A 27,668-nucleotide genomic window follows, 5' to 3' on the forward strand; every position below is an offset into this window, starting at 1 on the left:
GCCAGTCTCTTTGCTCTTTCCTGCCTTGAGAGCACTCTCCCTCTACCAGGTGAAGAACTCTAGAGATTCAGGGTTTCTTATCAGCCCTTTTCTGCCAGGTTGGTGGGGACAGTGGTGGTTGTTCTGCAGATTCACTGATGGCGCTGTGACTGACTTAGGTTTTCTTGAAGGGCATGGATGGAGAGTAGAAAAATACACAAGTGGGAAAAAAGCATTTCTGACATTGAATTTTGAAAGCTGTGTTAGCCTTCATTTGCTTTCTGCATACACATGGAACCTTCTGCAAGGTCATGTTGGTTTAGAGCAATTATTCTCAAAGTGTGGTCCCTGGACCCAACAGTATGAGCATCATGGGAGAACTTGTTAGAAATGCGGATTACCGGGCCCCGCTCCAGACCTGCTGAATCCGAAAATCAGGAGGTGAGCCCAGGAATTTTTTTTTAACAGCTGATTCTAATTCATACCCAAGTTTGAGAGCCACTTGTTCCGTGCCAAACCTGTGTTTGGATCCTGGCTAACTGGGGACTAGTTATTTTCCTTCAGTTTTTAAATTTTTATAAAAGGAGGATAGGGCTTCCCTGGTGGCGCAGTGGTTGAGAGTCCTCCTGCCGATGCAGGGGAAACGGGTTCGTGCCCTGGTCCGGGAGGATCCCTCATGCTGCGGAGCGGCTGGGCCCGTGAGCCATGGCTGCTGAGCCTGTGCGTCCGCAGCCTCTGCTCCGCAGCGGGAGAGGCCACAACGGTGAGAGGCCCGCGTACCGCAAAAAAAAAAAAAAAAGGAGGATAAACATCTCTACCTTTCAAGGTCATTGTGGGGATTAAGATGATGAGTATAAATATCTGCATATAAGTACTCAGTAAACAATAACTGCTGGTATTTGGTACCAACTTTTAAAAGGTATGGTGATAGAAAATGAGATAAAGGCATAAAAGATGGGCTCAGCCCTGAAGAGTTTGCAATGAGAAGAGGTGACCTACATATGAATGATTGCCTGACCTTCAAAAATGGTAACCTTTGTCAGAAAACCCCAAAACAAGGGTATTTCCCTTGACTTTTTTCCCTTTTTGGTAGCAAATGTGATAGTTGGAGAAAGTAGAAGTAGTAATGTGCCTAGAGTCATGGAGTTGACATTACTTTTACTGGGAATCTGTTAAGCCTGTATTCATAGTCATATACTAAAGAGGTTTAAGAGGCCTGAAAGGCATCCTAGAGGGTGTCTTTGTTTGAGGGAACCTTAGGAGAATACCCTTTAGTTTTCTATAGACCTTTTACTTTATTATCCTAATTTATCCCCCCACCACCATCTTTCCCCTTTGGTAACTGTAAGTTTGTTTTCAAAGTCTTTGAGTCTGTTTCTGTTTTGTAAATAAGTTCATTTGTATCATTTTTTTTATATTCCACATGTAAGTGATATCATAGGATATTTGTCTTTCTCAATCTCTAGGTCCATCCATGTTGTTGCAAATGGCATTATATCATTCTTTTTTATGGCTGAGTAATATTCCATTGCATATATGTACCACATCTTTTTTATCCATTCCTCTGTCGATGGACATTTAGGTTGCTTCCATGTCTTGGCTACTGTAAATAATGCTTCAGTGAACATTGGGGTGCATGTGTCTTTTTGAATTATGGTTTTCTCACAGTATATGCCCAGTAGGGGGATTGCTGGGTCATATGGTAGTTCTATTTTTAGCTTTTTAAGCAACCTCCATACTGTTCTCCATGGTGGCTGTACCAATTTACATTCCCACCAACAGTGTAGGAGGGTTTCCTTTTCTCCACACCCTCTCCAGCATTTATTATCTGTAGACTTTTTGATGATGGCCATTCTGATCAGTGTGAGGTGATACCCCATTGTAGTTTTGATTTGCATTTCTCTAATAATTAACATTGTTAAGCCTCTTTTAATGTACTTTTTGACCCTCTGTATGTCTTCTTTGGAGAAATGTCTAGTTAGATCTTCTGCCCATTTTTTGATTGGGTTGTTTGGGGTTTTTTTGATAATGAGCTCCATGAGCTGTTTGTATATTTTGGAGATTAATCCCCTGTTGGTTGCTTCATTTGCAAATATTTTCTCTCGTTCTGAGGGTTGTCTTCTTGTTTTGCTTATGGTTTCCTTTGTGGTACAAAAGCTTTTAAGTTTAATTAGGTCCCATATGTTTATTTTTGGTTCTATTTTCATTACTCTAGGAGGTGGGTCCAAAAAGATCTTGCTGTGATTTATGTCAAAGAGTGTTGTGCCCAAGTTTTCCTCTAGGAGTTTTATAGTATCTGGTCTTACATTTAGTAGACCTTGTACTTTAAAAAAGCTGTTGAGACATACATGAAAAGTTAATGCTTTTGAGATGGTGTGAGGGATTGGTTAATCAGTCTTTCCAATTCTTCCCCCCTACCCAGTTTTATTGAGGTATACTTTTCAGTTCTTTATTAGCAGATGGGTAGATGGACATGTGGACCCTTGAATTTGTTTTTAATAACCAGGTAGCTTTGTGTATACTTCAGTAACATCATTTAATATTACTGAAGTATACACAAGCCTTATACTTTGAAAGGTAGATTTCAGGAGTTATACAGCATTGTGCAGATTCTATAATTTAAAAAGTGATTAGCAGAAATGTCTTGGATTTTGGACAAAACCAACTTGTTCTGTCAAAAGATCAGTCTTTGGGAAAGAATGTGTAAAGATGCATCCTTATTTTGATCTTCTGTGCCAAAAGATAGAGCTTAATTCCTTCCATGTTGGGTGGAATACAATAGGATTTGTGTTTCATTTTTGTTTGTGTCGCTGATTAGAACTCAAGTTGGGGTTTTTTAAAATTTAAATCTAACAAATGATAATATTTGTCAGGCTCCCCCATAAGTGTTAATACTTGGTATTAATGACTATTTGTAATTCGTTTAAAAGATACCTGCCTAAAAGTTTTGGGCTTGGTTTTGTGGCTAGTTTGTCTAATACAGAAAAACCTCAAGTAGAGATACACAAACTTTTAAAAGCATAGCTGATACTATAATATATACGAATTTTTTGTTTCTTTTTTTTTCCCACTTAACGTTATATCATGAGCATTTTCTCTTACCATTAAATTATTTGTAAACAGTATGATGGCCACATAATTCCTCATAAGGATGTATCCTAACTTATCTCTTTTTGAGCACTTAAGCCATTTGATATTTTCTCAGAAATAAATGAGGAGCCTATCACTTCAAGGAAAACACCTGATAGTATATGTTGCCAGTGATAAAATTTGAGCTGTCAAGTGGAAAGTGAAAATTGGAATTTTGGAAAACTTGTATTCAAAACCCTGTGCTTGACAGCTTTTCAATACCTAAAGACATTTTTGCAAAAGCCGATGGTGATATGATTTTTGTAATATTTCCTAAAGATGTGTCAGCTATTGGAATATCTGAATAACTCATTGAACCAAGATTTTTCAAAAGCCTGCATGGGTAAAAGATCCTATCAACGTGCAAATAGACTATTGGATTTTAATGTAACAGAGTACAGAGAGTTTGTTTCAGATTCCACATCGCAGTTAACTTTTGAGAAACTACCCTCATCACATTGTATATACTCGTCAGGTTGTATGCCTTAAATATGTCCAGCTTTTTGTATGCCAATCTTATTTCAATCAAGTGGTTTAAGAAAAAGAGAGAGAGAGAAACAACTACTTTCTGAATTTTAGGGAAGCACCGAAGAAGCATTCACAGTCATCTGAAAAGGGCCATTAAAATACCCCTGCATTTTTCAACTACAGAGCTGTACGAGGCCAGATTTTCTTTATGTCCTTCAGTCTAAACAACGTATCTCAGCAGATTGCCTGCAGCAGCAGGCCTGAGACTCTACTGTTTTCTATTAAGCCAGACATTTAAGAGATTTGCAAAAATGCAGAACATTGCCATTCTTTTCACTAAATTTCTTCCATTTGGAAAATATATTTTTCATTAACAGTATTCAAGTGAATATGTAATCTAAACAATTATTTATAAATGAATAAAACTTTTAAAAGTTTCTTAATTTTGAGTATGATGAGTAGTCATTGATATACCCCACAGAACAAAAGCTCTTTGAGGTCCTCAATAATTTGAGTGTGAAAGGGTCCTGAGACCAAAAACTTTGAAAACCACTGGGTTAGATGAATTTCTTTGTTTAAAGTTTTTGTTTTTTCCCAGAGTTGGAGGTTATTGATTCCTATTACTACTCTTGAATTTGTAATGAATTCAGGCCACCTTGAAAGATGTTTATTAGTCAACTAAAGTATTCATCTTTTTCTATCTTTTCTAGAGTTTTTTGTGCTTAGAGCTTATTTATACATTTTGGTTGAGTTGAGGCTTGACTTTTCCTAGATCTGTGATACCTGAGTACAATCACACATGTAAAATAGGTTCACTTTTATTGTGATGATTAACGTGTTCTGGGAATTGGACTAAAGGGAAAAAATAAGAGCCATGTTCTTCTCCCTCCCCCCAAGTTTAAGCTGATTCCTAGAGATAAAGAAACAAGTGGCTTCACAGTTATCTTTGCAGATGACTTTTGAAGCATATTAAGAGCAACATGCTTTTCAATCAATTTCGTTTTCCTTTAGTAAATGATAATGAATCTATTAAATGACTTGGAGGTGGGAGTGGAGTCCATTACCTGGCAGCTTTCTGTCTTTTCAAAGGCTGTCTTCTAACCCATTCCGTAGACTTGTGGAATGAGATGTCAGGGCTGAATGATTTTTTTTTTTTTTTTTTGCGGTACGCGGGCCTCTCACTGCTGCGGCCTCTCCCGTTGTGGAGCACAGGCTCCGGATGCGCAGGCTCAGCGGCCATGGCTCACGGGCCCAGCCGCTCCGCGGCATCTTCCCGGACCAGGGCACGAACCCGTGTCCCCTGCATCGGCAGGCGGACTCTCAACCACTGCGCCACCAGGGAAGCCCTAGTCTGTTGGTTTTCAAATATTTTGACTGCCACCCACGTAGAGAACATTTTACATCATGATTCACATAAGCATATATCATCATATAACATTTTACATCATGATTCACATAAGCATATATTATATTAACTTATTACATACAATGATTGTCTTTACGGTATGAATAGTACTCTGATTTTTTATTCTCTTTAAAAAATATTGATTTCAGGACCCTTTGCAATCAGCTCACTGAAAAACACCAACTTGGCCAACTCAGTCTGCTACTCACCACAGTGGTCATCTGCTATCTTTTCTGCTCTCATATCTGACCACTTCCCTCAATTTTAGCCAACGCCCTGGCCCCCTGCTTTACAGTGAGAGAGCCCCTGAGTTGTGGTTCCTCAGCTTGTCACCAAGCTGCAAGTTTCTGCACTGGTACCATCCATTCATCTGTCCTCTCTCCCTCCCTTCATGGAAGAGGTTTCTTTTCTCCACACGTGCTCTAGATAGGTATCGCTCTTTGAACTCTGGTCTCACATACGATGCTGGGCCAGGGTGACTGGCAGTCGTGCCTGGAGTGTATTTCAAATGCCCATGAACCTTAAAACAACATGCTCAGCCCCATAAATCCCCAGCTGCTTATGTATCTTGATACCACAAACTTCTGGTAATCTCCACTAACAAGATAGAAAGGATGAGTCAAAAAGAGGTGAGTTTGTGACAACCACTGGTGCCCCCAGATATGGGAGGAGGGGTAATGGAGCATGATAAGCTCCTGCTAGGTTTCACCTCCTGCTGCAAAGATGTGAATTGAAATTAGACAACTTGGAGAAATCAAGGGAGGTTGTCATCTGGCTTTCACAATGATATGTTTTTGCTTTTACTAGCATTTTCTGCAAAATAAGCAGAAAGCTGGTATGGTGTAGAAATAAAGCAAAAATTGGCATTATCCCCAGTTTGAAGGCCGCAGTGACTCTTTTCTCAGATTTGAGGCAACACTGAGTGTCTGTGTCACGTTGGAAGAGTGAGTGGCAGTGTTTGCAGGAATCGTACTTAAACTGTGTGACTGACCGTTGGAATTCTGTTTGAATATCTCAAACCTGTGCCTCCCCTAAGTTTTTTTTTTTTTTTTTTTTTGCGGTACGCGGGCCTCTCACTGCGGTGGCCTCTCCCGCCGCGGAGCACAGGCTCCAGATGCGCAGGCTCAGTGGCCATGGCTCACGGGCCCAGCCGCTCCGCGGCATGTGGGATCTTCCTGGACCGGGGCACGAACCCGTGTCCCCTGCATTGGCAGGCAGACTCTCAACCACTGAGCCACCAGGGAAGCCCCTCCCCTAAGTTCTTAATTTCAGTCTGCCTACATGTGCAGGTAGACAGCTTCCTCGAACCTGAACTTCAGGTTCCTTACCTGTGCCATGTTATGTCTTGCCGCTAGACCTTTGCATGTGCTGTTCCCTGTGTTAGCAGAACCCATCCCAACTATATCTTATTTTTCTTGTTTTTAGGACTCAGGCCCTGACCCCCACGCCCCGCCAAATCCCTGTTCTTTACTTCCACAGTACTCTCTAATTTCCCCTCCCTAGGACTCAGTATAGTATGTTGTAATAGTTTGGGGACTCTTCCCTGTCTGAATCCTTCCTTTACCCTCTGGCCTCAGTAAACATAAGCCCTTTGAGGGCAGGTACTCTCTGATTTTCTGGAATATCCACAACACCTGGCATAGCATCTGACCTAGAAGGTGCTTGTTTAATAGTATTAAATGACCAAAATAAGCAGTGCTAGGATGAGGATGGGCTTTGATTCAATTAGTATGGTGGGATGTAGCTGCCTTTTGCATGGAAACTGGGGAGAACCAGGAATAATTCCACTAAGGAGAGTAACGTGGGCACAGCTGAACAACATTGCTGGTTTCTTTGAATTAGAACGTTCCATAGGGATTCAGTTTACTTGGGGTGCGGTGAATTCCCAGAACAACAGGCACACCCAGTTTAAAATATAAATTCATTCAAGGCAAATATTATTTTGGCTTATCTGTGCTATTATTCAGTGAATAACTAAGAGTTTACTGAATAAAATGTTGGTCTAGCTGAATCAGACCAAATAAGTACTTTTGCATTTTAGAGTTTACTATGTTTGAAATATTGCTAGATTGGCCTAAATTACTTCCTTTACTATCGTTGTATAACACAATCCCATACTCTCACAATATTCTATGTGTTTGTAAACTCTCTGCCCCATTTTCCTGGGGCCCATGAGGGCAAACGCAGTGTCTCGTTAGGCTTGTTATGTGTTCCGTGTTCAGCACAGAAATTAGCCTGTGGTTGGGGCCAAGTAAGTGTTTAAATGAAAGCTGTGGGACCCCCGCAACATCCTGTTCCTCCTGAAGCTGAAGGTAAAAGATTTGGTCATTGATTGTGGCTCTTTTTTCCTCTGGAGCAAAGTGCAAAGAAAGAGGATATGTATTGGGTTGGCCAAAAATTTCGTTCGGTTAATGAATATGTGCTTCAATAAAATTCTTGGTGAAAATGAAAAATGTCTTATTTTTACTTAAAACCGACCGAACTTTTTGGCCAACCCAGTGTTAGCTCTTGCTTGCTTGCAAGAAAGGGAAACCCAACTCAAACCGGGGGTCATTAAAAACAGGAAATTGATTTGTTTCAGTTAGGAATGTGTTCCCCAACAACAACAAATGTGCAACTAACATCTTAGACAGGGGATTAGTTTTCTCTTGTAGCAAGAAGCCTGAAGGAAGTCCGTCCAAGGCAGGTCGAGCCACTCATGGAAATCATTTCAGACCTTCTACAGTCCTGCCCCACCATTCTTAATACGTGCTTTTCATCCTCAGTCACAAAGTGGCAGAAAAAACAGGGAATGGAAAAGCGCACGGCTTTCTCTTTAGCAAGTCTTGGCCTTCCTATCCTACAGGCAACCATCCCAAGAACTTTGGTGGCTCACATTTCCTTGGCTGTAATTGTGGTCAGATTGCAAAAGGGGTTGGGAAATCAAGGGTGGGGAATGGGGATTTACTTAGTCAACTAACAGTGTCTTTCACACTCTTACACTGGGAAAATGCAAGGAGGTGGTTTTCTTTTTTTCTTGGTTGGATCCAGAGGCTCAGATACCTCTCTTAAAGTGGTATTCAAAAATATGAATGGATCATAAAGATGGAATCCTATGTTACTAACTAAGTGTAGCCTACTTAAATGAAGATGTTCTGAGCATCTAAGTAAAATTCTTACTTTATGTGTGGTCGTTTGCTTAGGATCATGGCACACTTTTGTTTGCTTCATGTATGGACCACAGTATTCTTGTACAGCCTTGTTCTTTCTGGACTTTCTAATGGCCTGTTTTCTCATTAGGAGAAGTAACATGTGTTCTCTTTCTCTCAACACTATAATTTACTCTCTTAATACACAACTTTTTTGAATGCTTTATCATGAACTAACTGCTTTCTAGACGTGCTTACACAGCTGTCATCCTGAAATTTCTTTTTTTAAAAAAATTCTTAGACTAGTTTTCCTTTTTCTTGGAGCTCTGTGTTTCTTAGACTTATTTTTAATTTTTCTTGAGTATATTTTGAAAGTTTTCAGAAAGAGTGCATGGCAAGCATACTTTGAACCCATGCTTATCTGCCCTCATACTTAACTGGTAATTTGGCTGGGTATGAAAATCTAAGTGCAAAATATTCTTCCCTCAGTATTTGAAAGGAATTTCTTTCTAGCAGTCAGTGTTACTGAGTCTGTGCCTTCATATAAACCTTTCTTTGGAAATTTAGAATTTTCTTTCTAAAGAAAGTTTTCTTCTTGATTGTGTGACCTTTCATGAGAATCTATTTTTTCTCAGCTGTTCTGCTTACCACCTGTGGGGCTTCTCATCTGAAGACTTGTGTTCTTCACTGTCTTCTCTTGTCTTTTTTTGGGGGGGGGTGTTGGGGGCTAAATTCAATAGATTGATATCAGACCTCCTGGATTAACTCTTATACTGCCTATCAAACGTTCTGTCTTCTCTTCTTCCTCCTCCCCCACCCCACCCTCCCAGTTTACTGGGAATTTCATCTACCCTTTTATCTCAGCCCTTCTATTGAATTTTTAACTTCTTAAATCCAATTTTAATTTCAATATGTGATTTTCCTTTTCATAATAAGGTTTTAGTTTCAGGTATGTATTCTGTGCTTCCTAGTATCTTTGACTATACTCAGATTTTTTCCCCCCTTAAATTCTCTTCTGCTTCATGAATTACTATCTCTGTTTTCTGTGGGATTGGTTCTGTTTGTTTTATACTAGTCTTTCTTTTGTTCCTTTAGCTTTCCTCAAATCTGATGATCCTTGATTACCTATCCAGATTGATAAAAGAAGGCCTAGGATGATTGTTCTAGAGAGCTGATTTAATTTCCCTCCCCCTACAAACAGCTGCTGCCCCTGCTCACCTTTCCCTTCATTGGGAGAGCCGACTGCGTTCTGAAACTGAAGGTGCAGGATGTGAAAGAGCAGGTTTCCCTTGAGGGTGTGTCAAGGTGCGACCAGCAGGACAAGTTGAGGTTCCCTCAGTGCCAGAGGAGAGGCCCCTGCTGAGGGATGCCAACCCCTTGCCGCCTTTGGAGAGTAGATGTCTGACTTCAGGCCTGGGGAGGACGCTGTGCTGCCCTCACAGGCTGGGGGAAAGGGGAGCTCGGGCTGTGCCACCCGTTCTGAGACAGACGCCCCTTCCAGTGTCTACACTACTAATTTCACCTTCCTACCATCTTCCACCTCCGCTCTTGCCTTCACCTGGATGTGTCCCAAGCTCAGCTGTGGTTTATTTCTCAATCTTCTCTCATCTCACTTAAAAAAATCTTTAGCCCATGGATGTACCTCAGTGGGTTGTGATGAAGAGATGTCTTGCTTCTCAATCTAGAGTTCCTGCAGCAATACAGTTTTCTAAACTTATATATGTATGCATATATATATTATATGTGTATATATATATTTTATATGTATATATATATATATTTTTTTTTTTAAAGAAGAAATAAGGGAACTTTGAGCCAAACTGAGGATTGTAACCCAGGAGATAGATTCTCAGAAAGCTCTGAGAACTGTTCCACCTGTTAGCAGTAGAAGACACAATCATACACATTTTCCAGACAAAGGATCAAACATCAGAATGAGATACTAATATTTAACGTCATAAAACTTACTATATTTTTGAGAAAGTGAGACTCACATGGTGAGAAAAATTCTTCAAAAAGTATAGAAGGAGACGCAGGGGAAAACAAGCCTTCCTCAAACTCAGGCTCCCGATTCTCCAAAGCCCCCCTCACAGCGGCAACCACTGTCAGCAGTTTCCTGCATACTTCCAGAGAATTTACCACGTGGACATTGAGGAAAATTCACTTTGGTAGTTGTGTGTAGAAGGGGCTAGGGTTGGAGTGAGGTAGGAAGAGAGAGAAACTGGAGTCTGGGGGAGCCTTGGTGCCATTAGTGGTTTAAGCCATGGCTAAGGGTCTGCACTGAGGCCATGGGCTGGGAATGAGGGGTGAGTCAATGAGAATTCCAGAAGGAGTTACAGGATCCAGCCACTGCTTTGGTGTTGGCAAGATGTCAGGGGAGGCCGGAGTAAATGGGGGAATTGGGTTAGGGAGAAAACAGAGTAAGCCTCCAGGTCGATCTGGTAGTGGACAGAGGGTGGGGTTTTATTTGCATTAACCCAGTGACTTTACAGAGAAAGTGAATGCTTCATTTGTCCCCGATGTCCATAAAACCTTAATAATTGGCTGTCTCTGCTCATGTTCCTATTGCTTTTACACATTCCCTCAGGCCACTGGAGGATTTGAGACTAACACTCAAAAGTAATTTTAACAGTAGCATCGAATATGCATTATTCCCTCTTCCCGTAGCATGGAATATGCATTATTCCCTCTTCCCTCTTCCCTCTGCCAACTGGCAACCAAGTCTAGCCCGTGGGCATAGTCACTCAGGCACAGTGTTTTGTCTTCTACTTGAGTTAACATTTTACAAAGCTGAGACCTCCCCTAACCCTGGTTGCATGGTTTCTCCTGAGGAAGAGGAAGATCTGGCTGCACTGAGATGGTCTTCCTCACTGTAGTAACTGGCCAAGCCTGAAGAGCTGCCGCCCTTGTAGGCAGGCCATACCTTCTCCGCTGGGCACAGGTCTTGTGACTCACTCAGTTACCTGCCAGGACCCCGCAGCTCTCCATTAGTCATCCAGGCTATTAGAGACCCCACTGCCAAGGATTCCAAACTATCAGAGCAGCTGTTGCTATCTTAAGGTTTTTCTTAGTACACTCTCTGTTGGCACTTTTTTTCCAAGCATAAACAAATGGGATAACGTGGAAATTTAAATTCTAAAAGGTTGGAATCTAACCTAGGCAATGCTTGATCTTTTGTTTAAAAAGAAAAATGCAGGCCGTACTGATTAAAAGTTATTAAAAAGAATACCTTTTGGCTTGGCCATACTTAAGTAAATATTCTGATGATGTGGTCACCACAGCTGCCATTCACAAAGGCAACGAGGTGACAACTAGAAATCTTCTGAGGTTCATAAGCTAAGAGACTGGATAACTTTATTTTCCTCTGGCCAATAGCGATGCGTTAACATGCAGGAAAGGAGAGCTGAATAAAGCAGTTTTGATTGTATTGTTGAGGGAGTACCCTAAGAAATCCTTCCGGATAAAATCTCTGCCTCTTAAGCCAATAAGGAAAAGGTATATATCCCTTGTGCGACATAACACTTGGAACAAAAATCATCAGTTGAGATAGTTTATTGGAGTGATGTGCCCTAAATTTACCTGTTTGTGGGGCCATGTTTTTTTTCTAAGCCCATCCTAGGGAGTTCCCTTTGTGCATGTAGGTTGACCTTGGACTAACCCCAAGATTTCCAGTCACCAAAACATAGGAAGTAGAAGGAGTAGTATTACACATGTTTGGAATCTAGCCCATTAGAAAAAGGCACATGCAGTTTCCAGTGTTGGCCGTCTTTGTCTTCAGTTTTGAATCACTCACTGACCATTTGATCCGAATTCCCCACACCGCTTACATAAACAATTCCATGTACTCCTCAGGAAGTGTGACATAACTTTGTGATTGATGTTTGGATTCCAATAGCAAGAACACAAGATTACAGACTTGTGTTAGTTTATAAAGGTCCATGTCTCAGTGTGTAAAAGAACAGAGGTCGGGAGGCAGTGTGCTGGTAGCAGGGCGAATTGGGATGGCGACCCAAGGAGCGTGGACTCTAATCCCAGCACTGTCTGTGTCCTGCTGTGTGACCACTGAGCAGATTTCCTCTACATCCCTGTTTCCTTTCATGTAAACTAAGGAGGTTGAACTGTTGATCTTCAAGGCAGCATTTCCATCTCCGACACTCGAGCAGTCATTGACTCTCCTGCGGAAAGGGCTCCTCCCTGTCTTTCAGTTGGACTCTTCTTCTTGATAAAATGACCTGATGGGGGCTTTCCTGGTGGTGCAATGGTTGAGAGTCCGCCTGCCGATACAGGGGACACGGGTTCGCGCCCCGGTCCGGGAAAATCCCACATGCTGTGGAGCGGCTGGGCCCGGGAGCCATGGCCGCTGAGCCTGCGCGTCTGGAGCCTGTGCTCCGCAAGGGGAGAGGCCATGGCGGTGAGAGGCCCGCGTACCGCAAAAAACAAACAAACAAAAAATGACCTGATGTCCTGTGTCACTTAGGACACTTGGCGAGTCCTCACTGACCTCTGTATGCCGCGCATCTGGAGACACTATGGGAAGCAAGACTGGCTTTATAGGGAGACAGTCTTTTCTGTCTGGGTTTCAGAATGCCAGGGAAGTTCTGTTCCTTCTGGAGGTTTCTTATTTTTTGCTAGTGATTCCTGAAATTCTACAATATTTCTTTTTTCTTTAACCAGTTTTGTTTTCCTTCTTAAAGACTGTGTTTTGGAGTGTGAAGAGGCTAGTAACATCACAGAGGATTGGTTTAGCAAATGGCAAAACCGAAGGATTATGGGTAGACAGTGACACCAGAATAAGGCACAGTGGGTAAGAGGACCTGAAGGTCATCTTCATCCATCTGATAAACGTGTCCAGACTGGCTCTGGTTGAGCAGGACTGAAAGGGAGAGGAAGCATGCCGCTCTGCATAGCTCTGCTTCCTGCCCTTGAAACCCAACAGAGGCAGGTGTGTTCTACATGCCCCTAACACAGAAGTGCAGAGACATCCAGATCTACCTGAGCACATTGGTGGGGTGAACCAGAAGGAAGGGAGAAGATACACAGGAGAGGAAATAACTAATGGAACAGCAGCAGGGCGGAGGCTGGAAAGAATGGGGTTGGAATGTAAGTAGAGGGTAAGGGCTTGCCAGATGTGAAAGGAAATCTCGTCATCACCGAAAACTATGAAGGAAAAGAATGAGTTAGTATACAGCTTGGACGCTGGGGAGATGGGGCCGTGAGGAATTGTTTTTTTTTCTGACTTGTCCTCAGGCATGTAGGGAAGTCTTACTGTCCTCATCTCTCCCCTGACTTCCTGATCTTTCTGTGTTTCATTTGATTCTAAGTGGATCTTTATGTTGTTGGGATTGGCATTTGAAGGAGAATAATTGTTGTAGAGTAAACAACAGGGATTTGGCTTTGCTCTCCATCAGCTCATCGTTTCCTTTCTGAGGCAGCAGAGGAGAGAGTGGTGTTCAGTCAGGCATTTACACGAGAGAGATTGCTGCCTGTGCGCCAAGCACCAGCCAACGTTGCTCTGTCCTGCTCCTGGTGCAGAAAATTTTTTTTAAAATCAGAACCTCACTATTACCGTGGGATAGCATGGTGACAGTACCTTTACTATGGTAAATGTATTGGACCAAGAAGATGTGACCTATGTCCCGTTAGTGTTTAGAAGACCACCAGGGTTTCCACACTAAGGAAATTGCAGAAGCAGCCGGATCATTTCTTACACTGTCCTCATATATCAGCTTCGCTTAGGTATAAAATTTATATTTACTGAAGCAGTGAGGCAGTGGTAACACATGAGAAAACCTAGTACTGCGCTTGGTCTGATTCACATCCTCCAGGGTGACTCTAATCTCCAGCTGCCTGTTGAAAGCAAGAAGATGCAAGCCAGGGTTAGCACCCTCTGTTGGGTTCCTGGCTTCATTGTAAATACAGTGAAGTGTCTCGTTGAGATGGGTAGAACCCAAAAAAGGGAAAGAAGTTGTGTCTTTCATTAAAGACTTTTCAAAGACAGCCTCTAACACAGAGCCCCAGCATCTTAGAATGTTAAGGCTGGAAATGTCAGGTATCAGTGATGCCTAATCGTATTTTCCAGGTGAGAAAACAGGCTCGAAAGACCTGTCCTTGTCCAAGGTTACACAGTACCTGGTGGAGAAGAGCACAGTGACTAAGGGTGCAGATGAGGGCAGCCTGACAGCCTGGGACCCGTGGGTCTACCATGCATTAGCCTGTGACCTTGGACAAGTTCCTGAACCTCTCAGTGCCTCAGTTTCTACATTTAAAAAATGGGACTGGGCTTCCCTGGTGGTGCAGTGGTTGAGAGTCCGCCTGCCGATGCAGGCGACACGGGTTTGTGCCCCGGTCCGGGAAGATCCCACATGCCGCGGAGCGGCTGGGCCCCTGAGCCATGGCCGCTGAGCCTGCGCGTCCAGAGCCTGTGCTCCGCAACGGGAGAGGCCACAGCAGTGAGAGGCCCGCGTACAGCAAAAAAAAAAAAAAAAAAAAAAAGGGACTAATAGGACTCACTTTGCAGACCTGTTGTAGGGGCAGAGTTCATTAACACAGGTCAAACGCGGAGCACAGTGCAGGGCCCGTGTTTCATGCTCAGCACCGGGGAGCTGGTATCACTGTTAAATCTCTGGTTTCCGGAATCACGGTGCACAGAGCCTTCTGTTATCTCACTGCCTTTTAGATTTTGCTGTTTTACTTCTTACTCACAAATAATCAATGTAGATTATTCATATTCCCATGTCTCTTTTTGTTTCATTGCTTACCAACGGCTTTCTTACCTTTTCTTCTAATATCCATGATCTTCTAATCACCTCGTCCAGTGTGTTTTCTCTTGTGTCCATTGACTTTGATTACCTGGGCATTTAGTGCTATCATGAAGCTCCCTCCTGCCTTTCGTCCTTCGCCTCCTCCTGAGGCTCTTCCTTGTCTTTTCCCTTCCCTGACTTCTCCTGCTTCTTCCTGCCCCCTGACAATGGCCTGCACCACAGGCTGAGCTCTGGGACTCCTTGCATGACTCAGTCACCCTCAGGGTTTGGCTCTTCTGTATGACACCCAAGAGTATGCTTCCTGGTGTCTTTCCAGAGCTTTGGTTCAGCATTTGACATCGCTCTCTCTGGTCGGGGAGACACCATCCTCTCGTATCTGTACCTGAGAATCTGGAGCCTAATTCGATTCCTCCATCTCCTTTCCTGCCCGCATCCAGTTGATGGCCAAATCCCATTGACCTTTCTTTGAGGAAGAAAGGTCCTTCCTTCCTCTGCTTACCAGTCCCCACCTTCTCATACCTGAACTCCTCTCCCCAGGTTCCCTGACTCTAGTCTTTCTTCAGTCTATCTTGCACTGTATTTCCAGAGTTATTCTCCTAAAAGGCTGCCTTGTACACATCACTTTTATTTTTACTAAAACTTCTATCTGTACCAACAGACATCTTTACAGCCAGTCTGATGAATACAGTCCAAATTTCATAGCTTGGCACTGAAGGCTTTCTGTAGTTTTTCTCCTTCCTTCTCATCTCTGTTCACATTGTTCTCTGTTGTCTTAAATGTATCATGAGTCATTCCAACATCTATCTATGTGTGCTGGGGATGGGACTGTACCCGCATTTCCCTTCCCCACTTAGAGTGGTCTCCTCTGGCCCTCACCTGTTCTTTACTCTTTCTCCACCAAAGCCTTCCTCTGCTGGCCCTGCCTGTTGGCAAAGCTTCCCTCTTTGGATTCCTCTAGGATTTTTCACTGACCATATTATCAGCTGTGTTTTCATGTGTCCGCCCAGTTGTAAACTGCTCCAGGGCAAGGGTCATGTCTTAAGACTCCATCTCCAATGTCCAGCATCTTCTTCATCAGACCATTTCAGAACAAAGGTAGAAAGAATGGGTTCCATAATGGACTGAACAATGAACCAAGTGGAGAAAACTGGGTTAGGATCTTACTTCCGCCTCTACAAGCACAGAGAACCTGGCCATATCTCCTCATCTCTCTGGGCCTCCATTTCTGCGTACTTAACTATGAAGGGAGCTGAAGCCATTTCTCAGGTCCTAAACCTAATGTTATATGAATGACTCCAGGGATTGGATTTGGAAACGATATCTGCACTGCAGTCTCCGCTTCCCTGTTATGATTAAGAAGGAGAATAGAGTGGTTTACAGAAGCAATGTGTAACTTAATAAAGACAGGATGGAGAGTTCACAAATAAAGTGGAAGGATTTTTCCTTAAACACAATCACAGAAAGTGATGAGACAACTTTTGGAAAAAAAAAAAAAATAACGAAGAGCTCACAACTGGAAACAAAAGACAATATCTCCTCCTAGGATTCATTTACTTGGCTGTCAGCCTCTGTCTGTGTCCTAAATAGGATTAGCTGCCACTTCTTTCCATTCCTCCGAATTCCTGGTTGAACTGGCAAGTAGCATGTACTTAGCAAAGTCATCACTTGGCCTTCCTGTTCTCCTAAAAATGAAGTCCCCCTCTTCTTCCCCACGCCACCCCTCAATCTGGAAGACATAATCTGAATTCCTTTCAGTTCCATGATATATCACTGCCCTTCTTTCTGCTGGGATAAGCTTTCCCCCTTTATATTTCTCTTCCTCTAAATCAAGATGAGGCTACTTTTCACGAGAAACTGCTTTTGGAAGAATGAATTGACTTCCCACTTATCAATTTTAAAAAATACTTCAATGGGTAGGGATTTCATTGTACTAAATCTCTGATTAGGGGCAGGCAAGCAGAAACATAACTGTCTCTGGAACTCTAAAACTTCTAGAATCTGAGTTGCTACACAGAGTCTCAAAATTCTGGCTACATGCTTTTTCCCTGCCATTGTTTATCAATTCTCTTCTAGAAAACCATCTTCTATAACTGAATCCACATGTCTCTCTTTTCTACAGAAACTTCATTCTTTTTCGTTCCCCATCTTCGCCTCGGGAAATATTTTTGGTTAGGACCGTATCTCAAAGCCTTTCTAACAAGATCTTTTTCTAAAACCTCTGAAGTAATACTGCTCTCCTTGGCCCCCATGTCATCGTGAAGCCCAGACATCCAGACGTTTTCTGATCCCATTAGATGTTGATTACATTGTTGGCCCTTAGTCCTAGTGACTTTTTTTTTCCTTTCAAAGTGGCAGTTGCTGTGATTGAATGGGTTTTAAATTGTCTCAGTAGGAGTTTTTTATGGCTTGGATCTCTTTGGATTTTCCATCTTTTAGGGGGAGGGGATTAAAATAAAACTATGAGGTTTGTCAGACATGTGTTACTGAAACTGAGAGGCTGCACGTCCCCAGGAAGGTTGCAGCGTGATGACACAACTTCAACGTTAATCGCTAGGAGTCCCGTTTCTTACACTGAATTCCAAACTAACTTTTACCCTGGTGGTATACTTCTTTTTTTTTTTTAATAAATTTATTTTAATTTTTGGCAGCGTTGGGTCTTTGTTGCTGCGCGCGGGCTTTCTCTAGTTGCAGCAAGTGGGGACTACTCTTCGTTGCGGTGTGCGGGCTTCTCATTGCGGTGGCTTCTCTTGTTGAGGAGCACGGGCTCTAGGTGCGCGGGCTTCAGTAGTTGTGGCACGTGGGCTCAGTAGTTGTGGCTCGAGGGCTCTAGAGTGCAGGCTCAGCAGCTGTGGCGCACGGGCTTAGTTGCTCCGCGGCATATGGGATCTTCCCGGACCAGGGCTTGAACCCGTGTCCCCTGAATTGGCAGGCGGATTCTTAACCACTGCGCCATACCCTGGTGGTATACTTCTTACAGGCTTTATGTCCTTGATTGCTCCAAAGATATTGTGGCAAAGACTGTATTCCACTCTGCTAACCTTTCTCTGACTAATTGGATGGCCGATGGCTTCAGCACATTTAATTTAATCAACTTAAAATGTTCAGTTGGGTGGAAAAAAAGAAACCAGATGACTTGGACAACACAAAAAAGAGGAAATAAGATATTTCTGTGGTTCACTCCTCAAGGGTCTTTGGGTTGAACCTCCATGGAAAAAAATATTTTTATGTGCTTTCCAGAAGCAAGAGCTACCCAGATGGTTTAATCCAGCAAGTCTGTATAATTTTTTTTAACCCATGTTGACTAATTGATACTAATTTTTGTATACTTGTGGGCAACATTGCTGGTGGAACAACAAAGGAAAACTCAGATTTTTATCTGACACATTTATTGTCACAGTGGACTTAAATTTTGTACATACTTAGGGAGTGTTTTACTGATAAGAATATATAGGTGTGGTGTTTGGAGATAGCAGTAAAGTGAAACATTATTTTCCTAATTACTTTAGGGAGGCATCTCTTCCCGTTGTTGAGCTATCTATACTACTAACCTCCAAGAGGCAGAACTCAGTAAATTCACTTAGTGAAATCCTTTCTCCAGTGAGAGAGTGGTTATGGATTTGCACTAATTTTGTTTCCTTCCTTTTGGAGTCTGACATTTTATCTTTCTGACTAAGTAAATTCTCAGTCACAAGAGATATTCCTAGTAGCCAAATTTATTTAGAAATGTTATTTAAGGCTTTTTTCTTTTTTTAAGCTGACACATCTAAAGTTTCGAAATGTATAGGCTAAACTTCAGAGCAGATGTTTAATGCATTCTCTCTCCAATTCCAGAGATTATATCAAGTATTATATAATGTGGAGTGTTTCCTCCATTTACTCAAAGTGTAACTATTGGAAGATCAAAATACATTTAGTTTATTCCTATAGGCTTTAGTATTTAAGTCTACTTGCAGATCACTTATCTGTGGGTATTTATTTTGTTTATAGTTCATGGAAACATAGATGATCATCCCATGTGTTGTTAGAAGTATATCAGCAACTGAGGCCAACAATCATAATCACATTACATACATAATCTGGGAGTCACAGAGGCATGTTCCCATTTGGATATTTGTTTATTAGATAAGCCAGATGTGTCAATCAATTATTTAGATAATTTCAATATTTCCATATATACTATCCAAAGAAACATCTTAACCAGATTTTTATATGTTTACTTTGCTTGCACAGTAGAAGGGGATCCTGGTACGTGCTCACCATTGCTGGGTATTTCGTGTTCTAATCCACTGCAAAGCATCGTGTAGAGAACTCACATGTGGGTTGACCTCGGTGTTGAATGGGTGGGAGAGCCTGAAGCAAGGAAAGGAGATAGAGAAATGTAGGATGTGGGGTCTCCTGGCTGCCATATGAGGTGAAGGAGGGACAGCCCTGAGAACTGGGCTTCCAGGAGCCCCACTGCAGGGCCTTGGGTGCCAGGCTGGAAGTTGGTACTCATGGTTATTCTGTATCTGTCACAGCTTTGTGGCCATGTGAGTTAATAATTGTTTCTTTTAATACAATAGCATTTTCTTGACCTTTTATATGGGCTGATGATTCCGTAACGGAAATGGGCTGTTGTAACTGCAGTAAAATTCTAGATCATGCCAGTACTTGATACCATCCCATTAAAAAAAGAAAGAAAAAGGAAATCGTGGTTAGACAGCCATTTTTAGACCTGGGCTTCTGGAATGTATCGATTGCAAGATGAGGGATACAGAAGGCATGTTGTTATTTTCAGAATTCAGTAGACTACTCGACTGGATGTTTTGGCTTAAATTTGTAAAATGAATAACTGACTAGAAACAGAAGAGTTTCCCCACGTGGCATCTCACTGTGAACTGGATTTATTTGCTGATCCTAGTCTGAATGGGGAGTGGGAACACCCTCTACCACCGATTCCTGTAGCTGGGTGCGTGTTCACGTCTCTTGGTCCTGTCTGACTCTTGTTACTGGTTTTTGTGAAGTCACAGCTTCACCTCCTCAGTTTCCCATGGCACAGTTTTCTGTTCCTCTTGGTGAGATTGGAGAGAACGCTTTCTCAAGCCCCTCCGTGGGAAGCGCACACTTCCTCAGCCTGTGCAGTCTTAAGCTGTGCCAGTCTGGTGGCGCTTGTCTGTCACGTGCTGCCCTGTCCAGCGCCCTCTTTTTTTTTTTGCGGCACGCGGGCCTCTCACTGTTGTGGCGTCTCCCTTTGCGGAGCACAGGCTCTGGATGCGCAGGCTCAGTGGCCATGGCTCACGGGCCCAGCCGCTCCGCGGCATGCGGGACCTTCCCGGACCGGGGCACGAACCCGTGTCCCCTGCATCAGCAGGCGGACTCCCAACCACTGCGCCACCAGGGAAGCCCCCAGCGCCCTCTTGAAGCGCGGTGCCTGTGAGCTATCTCAGCCAGGTCCAGCCGTGGGGCGCCAGTGCACAGAAGGCCCTCAGCGCCTCAGCATTCATCTTCTCCTGCTGCCGTCCAACATGGTGTTAGTCTTTGGGGAACCGTTTTATAGAAGAGTCACTGAATGTGTAGGAAGCAGATTCCTGAGGTCATGTTTTTCTGTTTTTAATTTCTTTTTTTTTAAATTGGAGTATAGTTGATTTACAATGTTGTGTTAGTTTCTGCTATACAGCAAAGTGAATCAGTTATACACATACATCTGTCCACTCTCTTTTAGATTCTTTTCCCATATAGGTTATTGCAGAGTATCAAGTAGAGTTCCCTGTGCTCTCCGGTAGATCCTTATTAGTTATCTATTTTATGTATAGTAGTGTGTGTATGTCATTCCCAATCTCCCAATTTATCCCTCCTCCCACCCCCACCCCCCCGCCTTTCCCCCTGGTAACCATAAGTTTGTTTTTTTACATCTGTGACTATTTCTGTTTTGTAAATAAGTTTTTTTGTACCGTTTTTTTAGATTCCACATATAAGTGATATCATGTATTTGTCTTTCTCTGACTGACTTACTTCACTCAGTATGGCAATCTCTAGGTCCACCCGTGTTGCTGCAAATGGCATTATTTCATTCTTTTTTATGGCTGAGTAATATTCCATTGTATATATGTACCACATCTTCTTTATCCATTCCTCTGTCAGTGGACATTTAGGTTGCTTCCATGTCCTGGCTAATGCTGCAGTGAACATTGGGGGTGCATGTATCTTTTCAAATGACTGTTTTCTCTGGATATGTGCCCGGAAGTAGAGTTACTGGATCATATGGTAGCTCTGTTTTTAGTTTTTTAAGGAACCTCCATACTGTTCTCCATAATGGTTGTACCAATTAAATTCCCACCAACAGTGTAGGAGGGTTCCCTTTTCTCCACACCCTCTCCAGCATTTATTGTCCGTAGGTTTTCTTGATGATGGTCATTCTGATCGGTGTGAGGTGATACCTCATTGTAGTTTTGATTTGCATTTCTCTAATAGTAATGTTGAGCATCTTTTCATATGCCTCTTGGCTATCTGTATGTCTTCTTTGGAGAAATGTCTATTTAGATCTTCTGCCCATTTTTTGATTGGGCTGTTAGTTTTTTTGATATTGAGCTTCATGAACTGTTTATATATTTCGGAGATTAATTCCATGTTGGTCGCTTCGTTTGCAAATATTTTCTCCCATTCTGAGTTGTCTTTTCCTTTGCTGTGCAAAAGCTTTTAAGTTTAATTAGGTCCCATTTGTCTATATTTGTTCTTAATTTATTAATAATTCTTAGTAATTCATATCTCCCTCTATTTGTATAACTCTCTAAAAACATGAATGTAAGACAATTTTTGATTCAGTCAATTTTGTCCTTTACTCTGCCTGTCATTTAAAATTTGGTTTGGGAAGGATCCTTGTTCTGTCAGCATATATGCTGGCTGTCCTTCCTAGAGTGGTGTCATCTAGAAGTTTGAGAACCATGCCATTGACATACTTATCAATAATTTGCATGAGTGTTGAGTAAGCCAGAATGGATGCCTTGTGACATACCACAGAAGGCCTCTTCCCCAAGTTTAGCCTAGCTGCCTCCTAACACACAGGAAGTCAGATGATATCCTGAAAGAATTTGTTGATGCCTTGTTGATGCTCAGAATATTGTGAATGAATCCAGGTATACAATGCATATTGGTCTGCTTGCCAAAGATGGCTGTGGTGGGGGGTGTTAGGTTACTCCTGGTAAGGGGTGAGAGGTCATGGAAGAAATGAAGTGTGGTTTATGAGAGGGAGAGTTTTCCCTTTACACTGTATTATTTGATTTGGTCTGTCTTCTGTTGGAGGAGTTCCTGAAATGTATGTATGGTGCTCTTGGTCCTCTGCTCCTACTTAAAAATGTGAAGAAGCTAATTGGAAGCTCTGTGGAGCAGGGTACACTAACCAACAGGTGGGCTTTGGAGCCAATTATTTTGCCAACTTGAATGTCTATACAGTAACTGGAGATTTTTTTCTTAGTTTTTCCAGAGAAGATTTCTCTTAACTTCCTTCTTTAAGGGTGTCTGCTTCTTACATTTGAAGAAACAAAACTTCGGGAAAGGAAAACAGCAGTTGAATCCCAGAGCTCAGAATGCATAATTTTAAAAATACCCCCTTCCCCCCCCCCCCAATCCAAGCCTCACTTGTGTTGCCCATAGTGCCTGAGGTCTGCAGTCCTCATACCCGACTTTGCCCGGGGTTCTCTGTTGTTGAGGGAAGAAGGTCAAGGTTAGAAGACACAGTCCTAGAGCTGTGAAGGGTTAAGGTTGAGACGTGGGGTCCAGTCTCTGTCTAGATAAACTTTCAAACGGTCCCTTCACTTCTAGTCTCACGTCTCACTCCTGTCCTCCGCGGTACACGGTGTCTGCAGGCCTGCGCCTCTTTGGAGTTTTGTGAGAGCAGTTTGTTCTCAGTACCCCCTCTGCAGGTTCTTCAGAGGCTACAGCAGAGTGGGGAAGTTAGCTCAGGGATCGCTCTGCTTTGTCTTCCCAAATTTGTTGAAATGGCTCCTCTGCTGTCTTCCCTCCTATTTCTTGCCCTCACCTTTCTCTTTAGGTCTTTTTTGGGGGAGGGGGCGGGGTGGACTTTGCCATCATCTGGATGGCTTTGCACAGAAGAGGTGAGTAGGGTGAGTAGTGTATAGTCATTCTGCTACATGTAACCAGCGGCCCGTTATCGTGCTCCAGAGAAAAGGCTGGAAGTTAGTTGAGTTTCTATACAGTGTTATATCAATATGTCATGTAACTTAAACCCTATTATTATTATGAAATTCAAGATACTCCTACATAATTTCTAAATGATCTGCCGACGTTACTCAGTCTCTGATCCAACAGATTTATAGGGCAAGCAAAGCCCATGGCAGCACGTTGGCACTTGTGTTCTAGAGGCAGCTGGATGTCCCCACGAGCACGTCCCTTGTGGGTCGGGGACTGGAGTCTCCTCCCACCTGACTCTGCCGTGCTCTGAGTTGAATTATTCCCCCTCTAGGACCCAGCTCCTTATTTGTGCATGAGGGCCTGGTCTCTGCAGTGCCTTATAGGTCCGCATTCTGTGACTCCCAGCGCACATGCAGCCAGCTAAGGGGAGGACGGCTTGTGTAAAAGCCACACGCCTCTCCCTCCATGGTCTTCCATCTAGACCTGGGGACCCACAACCACATGGTAACTGAAGTCCCCATGAAATGTCGTTGCTTGCATGTAAAGTGTAGCCTGGGGGACTGCTCCGGTTCTCAGCTCTTCTGGTCCCGAGGCTGTGGCTCCCGGAGAACAGATGCTTGTTGGCTGTAGCGCACACACCCACGTGCTCATGAGATGGCCCGGTTTGCTCTGAGTGAAGTACAGGTTAGAGGACTAGAAACTCTGTTTCAGTTAGCATTCAGCGTTCTACGGGAGGGAAATGTGTTATCCGGGCCATTTCCATTGAAACTACGCTCACTGTAAAAAGTCCTACTGAACTATAAAACAAGCCGTATTAGAGGAAGGACGTTCAGTGAAGCTTTATAAACTCGAACATGGGAATCATGGACTGTGTGATGTCCTTACGTCCCATTTTGTTGAACGATCCAGACATATTTACTCCTATAGCCTTATAAACAGATGGTGCATCTGTCATAGGAGGGTCAGTTCAGTACGGTCTGAATTCTAGGTTTATTTCAGTTGCAAGTTGAGGACCTATTCCAAGTTAGCTTAAAACAACAACAACAAAATTAACTCATATAACTTGTAAGTCTATGAGTGACCTTGGCTAGATCCTGAGACCCAGCTGTTAGATTCATACCTGACTCTCTGCACTTCTGTTCATTGTGCTCGTGCATGTCGAGCTCAGGGAAGGTTCACTTGGGTCAGTTCTGACCCCAGACCAGCCCCTATGGGGAGTGGGTATCATGACTGTCCTTGCTCAGGCAGCAGCCCTCTGGCAACCACACAGAAGGGAAAGTTTTCCCCAAAAGGAACAGGATGGGCAGTAACAACAGCTCCTCACCACTCTCTGCTTCATACATGGAAAGTACAGTCACTTGAGAAAGATTAAATTTGCAGAACAGGAAACCAGAAAGGAGCAGGGTTTGGACTTTTTAAAGTAGGCAGAGAGGCGCCATGGGAGGATACAAACAATATAATGAATGACCTGATGGGATTTGTATCTTAAAGCTCAACGTGGGCTCCATGTGGAGAATCAATCAGCTAAACTGAGTTGGAAATAGGAGACCAGGTAATGATCAAAAACTGGTAGCACCTGGCACAGAACCAGAACTCTGTCTTCCATGTTTGGATTTCACCCAGAGAAGAGTTGGCAGCTCGCCGTGGGAAATCTGACAAATGAGAAATGTGTGTGTGACAAATGAGTGTATACACCGTGGTTGACTAAGATGAGCATCCCAGATTGAGGCTCTATCCACACAAGCCATTTCCCAGTGGAGGATTTGCCACAAATGAGCTGCACTTGGATGTATTATTGGACCTTAAGTCCCCATCCGGACTTGACAACTGAGATCCTGTCTAGTTGTGGCTGAGGCCACGTACTGCTTCCTGGGATCATGGTCCCAGGAATCTATGAGTGGTTTCAACAAGTACATCAATCAAACCCCTGAACATGTGTAAGCAGAAGGTCCATTCCACTTGTCAGATTAAGAGGGGGCTGAACTGAAGGAGATTAAGAACCACTGCTTCATGAAAGTCCCCCCGGAGAAATGAAGTAGCCCTGCTTCCTCTCAGAACCCCTTTTCTGGGATTCCAAACTCCCATTACTCAATTTATTTCTGAAAGAGACCCACGGTGTCATGGGATGTTCCAATGACAGATATATTCCTGGGGCTGTCCCACCTGAAACAGGAGACATATTTTTATAAAAAAATCTTGTTATCAGTATGGTAGCAAACAAGAGTAATGCTGGTGTTACTGTTTAAAACTAATGGTCTTCAAACTTCTCTGTCTAACAAATAAGTAGTTTGAGTTTTTACAGCTGTATAGCCAATTTCTGTATATTTAGAAATTAAATACTTTCCCTCCTGTATTAATATTCTGTACCTTATAAAGCACAAAGTAGGCATTAAAGGACCAGGTGAGAAATAAACAGATAGATGAATATTCTTTCCATACTTCAGTGAATTGTCACAGTTACCGTATCTTTGAGAACTTTGTTTGAAACTACAAGGATTAAATAGATTTTGCAGAGATACGCCCCAGCCCCTTTCTTGTACTATTTCCCTTGAAAATATGTTTTAAGTTCTAAACAACAGTTTAACAAAAATTGAAACTACAATTTTGTTATAAATTTGAGACCCTGAGTCGTTTCCTGCTGCCACATTGCATCACCTTGAGACTGAGTCAAACCCTGGTAAGGACTGGATCCTGTCCTCACCACACCCCATTGGGAGGGCAAACACTGGCTAATCCCCGGAATTCCTGAATGTGTTGACAATGTTTTCTAATCTCCTGGCTTTGTCTGTACTTTTGAAGTCTTAGCATTAACAGCCTTTGTTTTTGAATTAAAAACAAACAAACAACTACCACCACAAAACCTTAAGGTGGGGAGAAATCTGTGAGCAAAATTTGGTTTCGATTAAGTGACCAGGTTGTTTCTGTTTCAACAGCTTTAGTGAAGAGTTTTTTAAGAAGAGAGAATGTAATGCTGAACTGGGTTTTTCTGTGTGTTATGCTTAACTGCCACCGTAGGAAATAGGGGAAAAAAAAAAGACTGGAATGAAATATACAAAATGCCAATAATAAGTTGTGGAAAGTGATTGCCTAGGTGGCTTTTTTTTCCTCTTTATTCCCCAGTTTTCAGTTATATCAGATATAATTGCTTTGTTTACAAAACAAACAGTTTTCTCCCCCAAATGTTACTGCCATTTCTAAAAGTGCCAAAATCTCCTCAGCCTGATTTAAGAATGTCTACATCAGTTGGCAGTGATAGGCATTGAAATGTAAATTGATGTTTTACTATGTTTTATATTCTAAACTACCCAGGTGTCCCCACCCCCAAAGCTTTGTAATTCTTGCATTGCCTACTTTTTAAATTTAAGTAACTGTGAAGTTGAGTGTATATTACTGTGACTGCTGCTTATGCCATGTGGGAAGCCAAATACAGCTGCATTCTTGATGTCTGTCTGATGCCGGTCTAACAGCCAGAAATATTTGAACTCTCCATTATTGTTAAAGGAGGGAAAATCCACAAAACACACTTCCTTCTTCACCTCTGAATGCCTCCTTTAGTTTATACCTACCCCCCTTTCATTGTACTCAATTCATGGAAATTATTTTTCTGCAGTTGTTGAAAAATAATTCAATTCTGACCCTTCAAGCATGAGATGACCCTGATTGTTTTTCACTGCTCTTGCCTTAGAAGAAATTAAATCTCCAGCAGTATTTTGCATCCAGCCAACACACATCAAACCTCCTGCCTGTCTTGGCTTTGAGAGCCTTGGAAGTTTCTGAATCAGTCAGAAATTACAGTAGAGCTGAGACTGATCAATGAGGAAGCCCCATTTTATTTTTCAGACACCTTCTGTCTCTCTTGTAGCCAATGTGTGTGTCTGTGCTTTCTCTAAAATACAACTGATTCTTATTCACTTACTTGTTTTAACCCGGAAGCTTCTGTGTTTCCCCCCTTACCGGCTTCCTTAGTGAACAGCTATCATTTTAATGTAAATGACTCTTTTGTAGATTTGAACTTTACTTGGATTCTCCTTAGCAGAAATAAGATTAGGTAATATTATGACCTCCTAAATCTGGAGGCACCAGTTTTCCTCGTTTGCAATTTTTTTTAACTGGGTTTCTCCACTAAAAATATTTTAAGAACGTGAAGATAAATGACCGGTAGAAGCAGCTGCTTTTCATGGATTCTGCCTGTTTACTTACCCACCTTGTGGTACTCATTGATGTCAAGGAAAATAGCTAAATTTTATTAAAGTATTTTTGAGGTATGAAACTCAAACATTTCTGTGGTGTTAGCTTTAAACATGGTGGCCAAAATCGTACTCATTATAAAGCAGAAATAAAATGTTCACATTTTTGCCTCAGTGAGCTGAGTAGTATATTTATACCAATTAAATATTTAACTTACATGTAAACTGTATTCTTTGGTTACTGTTAAGAAGCCAGATACTTAGTGAATTGTATAGGTGAAGACTTATTCCCTGAAGGCATATACCATTTCCAAGTTCTCTTGGAATAGGCAAGTTCAGTCAATTAGCAAGTGTTTAATGACTACCCCAAGGGCTTTTAGTACATTAGGAGCCCCGTTTACCACTTTCCTTCCCAATTTAAAAAAAAAAATGTGTCAGAGTGAATACAACTGAATTCCAAGGTTTGATGTCTTTTCTCTTAATG

At 42.4% G+C, this 27,668-nt stretch overlaps 1 protein-coding gene across 5 annotated transcripts in view; it reads left to right on the forward strand.

The window, feature by feature from the left end:
- MCC (MCC regulator of WNT signaling pathway) overlaps window positions 1-27,668 on the forward strand; it is a gene marked incomplete at its 5' end in the record, with an annotated part of 462,921 nt that overhangs the window by 223,033 nt on the left and 212,220 nt on the right. The gene's annotated exons all lie outside the window — the stretch shown is intronic.

The sequence above is a fragment of the Stenella coeruleoalba genome (assembly GCF_951394435.1).
Source record: "Stenella coeruleoalba genome assembly, chromosome: 3".
NCBI classification, from domain to species: Eukaryota; Metazoa; Chordata; class Mammalia; order Artiodactyla; family Delphinidae; genus Stenella; species Stenella coeruleoalba.